Genomic DNA, 7,919 nt, shown 5'->3' on the forward strand with positions numbered 1-7,919 from the left:
GTATATAGCATACAGATATTAAAGTTCATATCGTTGTAGTGAGCAAAATCTTCATTATTTAGAATACTTTACAGATTTATTGATACTAAAAATTAAGAAAAATTTTAATTTTTATGTTTCATGCCTCGCGTGGAATCACACCCTAGATCACGATCGCTGCAGGGTATCACGTTGTCGCCGTAGAAACCATATTCTGCATGCGTTAATGCTGTTTTTAAAAGTTTACTTTCTTCCTTCTTCCACCCCGCTTACCCAACGTTTCCCCCTCCATCGTGGCCTTTGACATCCCCCTCAATATTTATTCCCTCCACCCTGTTTTCTGCCTTATTCGGATTTCCCACGGAAAATTTATTTTTCCCCACCTTTTAAAACTTCGTCGTTCTCTATATTGCTTATCGTCTTTCTTCATTCCGAAGCCACACCTCTAAAGCCTCTAATCTACGCCCATCATCTTACCTCAATGATCAGGTTTGAGATTCATACGGAAATTTCAAAGTCTTTATCAATATATCCTTCACATCTTTACTGAGCGTACTAGTCATTCATTCGCTTTTTGTTAATGCTCCTTTCGCCAAATCAATGCTCCTTCTAATGTTCCCGCCACTGAACCCATTTTACTCTTCAATTCTGCTCAAATGCGTTAAGTGCTTTGCATGCTCCAATTCATTTCCTTCTTCTTTAATGTTTAACAAAGCTTTTCCACTTCAAGAAAATCTCAGTACATTTGTTTTCCTGTAGTTAATCTTCATCCCACACATCTCATATTTTCCTGTAAACCACTCCAATGCTTCACGTGTCCGACTTGATCATCTGCAAACCTGACTTAATCACTTCGCCGAGAACTGAACGAGGAATGACCATGGGGAGAAAGCAATTGAGTTCTACAGGAGACAGGGGTTAGTCATCAATATTAGACACCACAAAAGGCTTAGGTACACATGGAAAATTTCAGATGGCCCAGAAAGGTATCAGTTAGATTATATCATTTTTAGGTATAGGTCATGTTTAGGTGGGTTTGCCTAGGGCTTGAGTGTGTGTAAATGTGACTTTTACCTAGGGCTTGAGTGTGTGTAAATGTGACTATTTTTATCAATGATAATGGTCCGATGTAAAAGCCAAAATGTGCTGCTTTCGGACTAATGCTAAATAAATAAATAGGCACAGGTTTAGGAACATTGTGTTCAATTCGCAGAGCTTTGTTTGATAGAGTGAATTGGGGAAAATTAATGAGAGTATTGCGGAAAACAGGAATAGATTGGAGAGACAGGAGACTAATCCGCAACCTGCACATGTCTCAGACTGCTCAGGTGCGAGTGGGAAACGGGGATTCCGGATGGGCAGTGTTAGGAAGAGGTGTAATGCAGGGTTGCCCATTATCACCGTTGCTGTTCAACCTGTATGCAGAGGAAATGATTAAAGAGGCATGGGAAGAACTGGAGGTAGGAGTTAAAGTGGGCGGGGAATTTGTAAAATCAGTTAGGTTTGCTGATGGCCAAGCTTTAGTTTGTCAGTCAGCCAAGGGTGCAAGCATTGCTGAGTGAATTGGAAATTCAGGGTAATGGATACGGGATGAGAATCAATATCAATAAAACAAAGGTTATGCGATTTTCTAGAATGAAAAAGGCTAAGCTTAACATTAAAGTAGGAGGGCAAAAAATAGAGCAGGTAGAACAGTTTACGTATCTCTGTAGTGTTTTGGACTAACATGGTCAAAGTAGTAGGGAAGTAAGGAGAAGAATTGCGCTAGGCAAAAGATGAAATAGACCGAAAGGGAAACAAATGAGGATGTACTAGGTATGGGGGGCGAAGAGAGGGGTTTGTTGGGAGAAATCCTGAGGAGGCAGGATAAATGGATGAAGGGCGTATTGATCGGAAGTGGGATGTTGAAGACTGTTATAGAGGGGAGAGTGTTAGGTAAACGAAGAAAGGGCAGGAACATGATAGGGATGTTGGACGGGATGAATGGAGGAAAGAAGTACATAGAGATGAAGAGGGACTTGATGTATATTAGGTTGCTGGATTGTGTTTTGTTAAGAGTCACTAAATATTTATTTGGTAGTTTTGTCCATCCAAAACCTACCTTAACCGGGAGATTACTTTATATTAAAAATAAATTATCTGTTCATACTAACCCGTTAAAAATCCATAAATTCTGATTAAACTAACTCGGCGGCAACTCGTAAAACATAGTTTTTGTCATTCATACTAATCGACGGTCTTTAGAAATTTATGTTATTTGCCAAATTTCATCGAAATCTATATGCGTACTAAAATCGGTCCGAACACCTTGTAAGAAGAGATGGCGGAGGGGGAGGGGGTAGGAGGTCAAAAATACTTTTTACGCCGGGCCACTTAGAAAGGGACTCGAGGTCGACTTCCCGCCAACCTAATCCGCTGCTCTCAGTGAGGACGAAGGATAGAAAAGAAACGGACTTCCCCGTCGGACAGCGTTCCCTTGGGAACCTACCCTCAATTTTTCATCGGGATGTTCGGACGTGACGTACAGGATCGGCGGATATTTCAGGATTTTAGCACTCGATGAAATAATCACCGGAATAGTCGCTTTAAGTGTTGAGATAAGTGCCCAACAGTTCCCTGGAGACGTGGGGTGGAAGAGAATGAGGAGGTACTTGGATCCTGTGGTCGAATGCTGGGTGCATTTACATCTGTTTCTCCGAGTCGTTCGAGGACATTTAAACTGCCTGTCCGGGTGACCGAAGGACTTTTGTCCCTTCAGGTCGCCCGGCATCAAACCACCGAGGAAGGAGAGAGGCGAGAGGGGAGAAAGAAATTGGAAATTGGGTCCTTCGGTCTGACCCCCGCCTTGCAATCCATCTCTGCCTTTCATCTAATTTGGCAATTTCCGCTTCACCTCAGCCGTTAATACGAAAATATTCGCAGTGTCCCCGATCGATGTTCCAGGAAAATGGGCAGTGTTCTTGTTCCGAGGTGTTCATGGCATCACGTGCTAATGATGTTGCCCACCCGCACACCGCGCTGACGTTTAACAAGTCGGTATTGGGCGAGAAAAGAAAGGAAACGGAAGAAGAAGAGGAAGGACATTTGAGAGTTGATGAGGACAGTGGGGTGGTGCCGATAATTCATCAGTGGTGGTAGGAAGGGAGAAAGGGGGCTTTTGGCCGTACTACGCTCATCCTGATACTCCCAGTGAAAGCGCCACTGTATCAGGTTAAGGCAGAATTATCAAATATACCCTCAACTTCTTTTAATGGCAGCTCTTTCAATACAGTGATTGCAGAGCATACAGGTTGACCGGTAAACTGTCTACATATACATACCTTTACATTGTCGGCTGAATGCTCTCGAACGTTTTTGGTTTTTTTGCTCGTGTTGTATCCACCATACTAAGAGGAGTGGAATTCACGTCACTTATTCATAATTCCCGCCCTGTGAGGCGCCTCTTTAATGGTTGACGGAGAGTGTTAGAATTCCAGTCCCTGTTTTTTAAATTATATATTATTTTTGTAAAAAAACAGCTTAAATATCAATGTAAAAAGGTGCAAAATATGCTATGTGAAAGGAGGCAACGTCAATTTGACACTACGACGGCTGTAACTGTGTTGTTACTTTGGAAACAGAATCTACAGCATTGTAAGCATCAATAAACATGAGAGAGCGGATCGGCGTAAGTAAGAAGGACATTCTGTGAGAATAAAATGCTGCGAATAACCAACAAGGAAGTGATGAACGGAACGGAAGTAATGAAACAATTCATGAAAAGTATAGATATGGGTGTGGTTTTCTACGGTGGTGAGAGCGATAACACCAGCATAAAAGAGACCTTTGGAACGATTGAAATATGTCACAGCAGAAGGACGATGAGATAAAATAAATCGAATCATCAATTAAAGAAGTCTTCGAATGTAGATGACAAATGAATTCTGTTGAAAACACTGCAGAGAGGACTCGGGTTATACCTGTTCGGCTCTCTGCGCACCTCGCGAATGCTAATTTAATTTTGAAAATTACAAGCTAAATGGCGATTCCTTCGCCAATTTGCTTACTTTGTTGACTCATCGAGTAGACATGAGAATACATAGAGTGAAAGAAAAGCGAATTTTCAGCGCCATCGGCACATAAATAGTTCAATAAAATAATAGAATCTAGGTGTTTTCCATCAGGACACATTTCAAAAAGAACAAAATCTTTTGTCGGAGAAAGAAAAAAACGTCCATATTGCATTGCCATTAAATAAGTCCCTGTATATACTTGACACTTTCAGGCTTCACTCCGAGGAATTGTTTGATTTTGTGGAAAATTACCAACTCTTTTAATATGGTTATAAGTCCCTAGACGACTGCTCTTACATCAATTTAGATAAGGTGATCCTGTTTGTTGTCATATCTCGTGAATGATTACATCATCAGATTCGCGCCTAAAATTGATCCATAAAAGGAAGGAATTACTCTTGGATTCTTTTAACATTCCCACACCTTAATCCTCACTGACCCATTTGAAGTTCGGAATTATGCGAGTTGTATTGAAAGAGCTTAAGCATGAGATTCGGAAAGAATTTTCCGAAGTACAACCACGAAAAACTCCTCTTTAATGAAAGCATCATAAAAGGCTTCTCTTCCGGGAGTTCAGGGAATTTATTTATGACAGCAAAGTTAAGGTTTTTGGGGCCCCCCTTGACACGGAGGTGGGCAAAGGAAGGAGACGCACGTACTCCTGCGAGGTACACAGACGTGGGGATCTTGTCGTTTCTGAAGACCGGGTCTATTTTGTGTTGCAAGGGATTGGTGGCGCAGGAATGGAGATCCTGACGGGAGTCCTCCAGGTTTTAAGAAGGCATGTCTTAGAGAAGATTCCTTATCACGACCGTTTCTCCGTGATCGCCATCCTGGATATATGAGCGTATTACACTGCAAGCTAATGCCAGCCTTACTTCTATTTATCTCATTAAGTTTGTGGTCAATGATCACGAAACGATAACTCAAGTTTCTTGGACTGGCCCAACGTGCATTGTTATGGATTAATTTAATTCATTTTGCGTCGTTTTGTCGTAATTTTTGGGTTTTTAAAGTGAAAGTAAGCGGTAAATGAAGGTAAATGATGGTAAATAACGAATTTCGAACTCGTGTTCAAGCCACCCTTCAAGCCACCGCTAGTGTGTGTGGCAGGGGATGAATATACGTACATTGGACTAATTATGAATCGAATATTTTCCCCCCTAGCACACTCGGAAAACGTTATTCTCATCTCTTAGCGTTCGTGAGAAAAATGGCATCATAAATATATCTGTTCTACACTTAATCTCTAATTTTATTGATATCAACTCTCCTGCTGTAGTACGATGGGGCTAATAATACAGTAATAAAAATATTTCGGCGAGTTCAATCTAAAAACTCGCTTTTCGGAAAGTGAAGTGCGCTGAAAACGTTTGAACTGAAACAGTCGAGTGTGCTCGTATGCGTGCGTTCAAATGAGCAGTCTCGAGCGCAATAGTTGTAGGAGTCAAATTGGCACAGATCAACCACAAAAGCAGTCGACTATGGTGCGCGCAATGGCATCACCACTATCACATGCTCTCGTTATTGATGGTTCCGGATATAATTTTGCTTAATTTATCGTAAAGTCACTCACAATGTGGACACATATTGAGGATTAACTCAGCGGAAGATGCATGGGCCAAGGAGTATTTAATCAATGTTCTGTTGACACCAGAATCATTTTACACTTATCTTATTCCTGATCCCCCTCTACTAGCCACTCTTTATTACCATTCTATACCCCTGCCACACGGCCTCGAGGCGGCTCCCAGGGTACCATAGTTGTACTCCTCTATATATATATATATATATATATATATATATATATATATATATATATATATATATATATATATTGTTTAAAAAATGTTGACTTCCTTTTGGAAAGTATTGTCTCGAAAATAATTGAGATTTTAACGGCCATAGTAGCCGACTCATCTCAAATATCAATTTTTAATAGTTGAGGTCAACTCATTTAAATTATCTCATATCTACAGGTTATTATTGATTTTGCAAACACTAAGAGCGCTGGAATAAATTCAGGTTAAAATATTTTCCTGAAATCAACAATCTCAAAGACAGGTACTGGCATTCGTTTATAATAAATAGTTCTTTATTAAAAAAATATTTTCCAATGTTCAAGGGGTCGGTGAAACTCTGTCATATTCCCTTGTCTATTTTATTCTAATTAATCCTTTGCTATGTAATGTACGAACTCCTATAATTCTGGGCCACGTTCAGCATAAATCGATTAAGTGGTGAAAAATGCATGCAATACAAAATTGGATAAAAAATTAATCTTCTCTGGCTTCAGTATTTTTTTTCTTTGTTACTGCCCATCGTTACTGCTCATTACAGACGAATGCGGGTGAGATGCGGGTTATTGTCCAATTATTTATTTTCGGGTCGAGCAAAAGAGCCCGGGGATTTATCGTCAAACTTCTAACCTGTAATCCATCATTCTGTTTGGGCAGTTTTTCATAGGCGTATCAACCTAGAGTTTAGAGCTTTGGTCAATCGACGAGAGAGTCTTTCCGGTCGCTAACACTTCGTAAGATACCGTCTGGTGAGTGACACGTGGAAAGGAAATAGCTCTCCTACACTAAATGTGTGAAATTCACACTCCTTGGCTCTTAGCCGAGTCTTAGAAAGGAGTAGGGGAGGTGAGCTATTCTCTCACGTATGAAAAGCATACTTAGATTTGATTACTACCGATGGTTACCAAGTTCTATGGTAATTATTGACAAAAGGAAAAATTACGATCATTTTGACAGATATTTAGGTCACTGTTGAAGCATTCCTAGCGATGCAGGTTGTTTGAACGTGATGTGGCGAGAATTGACATGGAATTGATGCTGACGCGCTGATGCGCTGACGGTACTAGTAACAGAAGTATTCTTTACAGCACGGTGCGCGCTTCATGGCCGAGGCGTCATAATTTGATTACAACTATAATCTTTCGTCTTGAACTGTATTTATTACGGCATTCACCTGTGGGAATATAGATATTTTCGGTAATTCCTTAGGTTTCTTTATTTGCCTGTAAACTTTCATCGACTATTCTGACGGGTTCATAAGGCAAGTATTAAATGTTTTGTTGTCCATGTATCATAAATATATCTGTGTATTTGGATGCATGCATTATACATGTGTGCGATTACACATAAACACGTATATGTACATATATACTTTGCATGTATCCATACAATTTGGAAGCGGGATAGAGGATTTGTAGTGGCGTAGAGGAAAGATGACCTGAGTGTAGATCATCATACCTAGAGGATTTCGTCCAGGGGATTTGTTAAGGAATCAGCGAAGCCGAGGGATGCAAAATTGATTGGTTGACAGTTTTAAAAATAGGGGGCCAGAATAAGAGGGAAGTATTTGAGCACATTGCTCTTTGGGAGAATTGTATCGTATTATTTTTGCTTCGTGTGGTGATTGATTTCCAATTGCTCCAGTGCGTCTCTGGGGCGTCCCTTATGATAACTGCGAAGGATCTTTGTGTTGAAATTGCATCGGTGCGAATATTCCATCTAATGCCTTACGTGATGGGATTTGGGGATTTGGTTGAGGTGATGTTTCCTTTTTCTTGAATTTCTATACTTAAATAAATGAACACAAGTTGTATACCTGATGACGGTACCAAGTCGGTAACATGGAAAACTTCTTTTGAAACCGTAAACTTCACTATTAAAAACTTCTATCACATGAACGTAGTTTTAACATATTATGTCCTTTTCAGCCAGATTTATTATTTTTACTCTCTACGGAGATACTCTGCCAAGTCAAGCCGGAAACACCGTTTAATGTGTTCGTAAGCGGTTGAAACCCACATTTTGTTTGCTAAGAATAAGTAAGTGGGAAATTTGGTCTGTTGATTTTACTCTTGTGCATAAATGGTTC

The sequence above is a fragment of the Hetaerina americana genome, unplaced genomic scaffold (genome assembly GCF_022747635.1).
Source record: "Hetaerina americana unplaced genomic scaffold, ioHetAmer1.1.p SCAF_6, whole genome shotgun sequence".
In the NCBI taxonomy this organism is placed as follows: domain Eukaryota; kingdom Metazoa; phylum Arthropoda; class Insecta; order Odonata; family Calopterygidae; genus Hetaerina; species Hetaerina americana.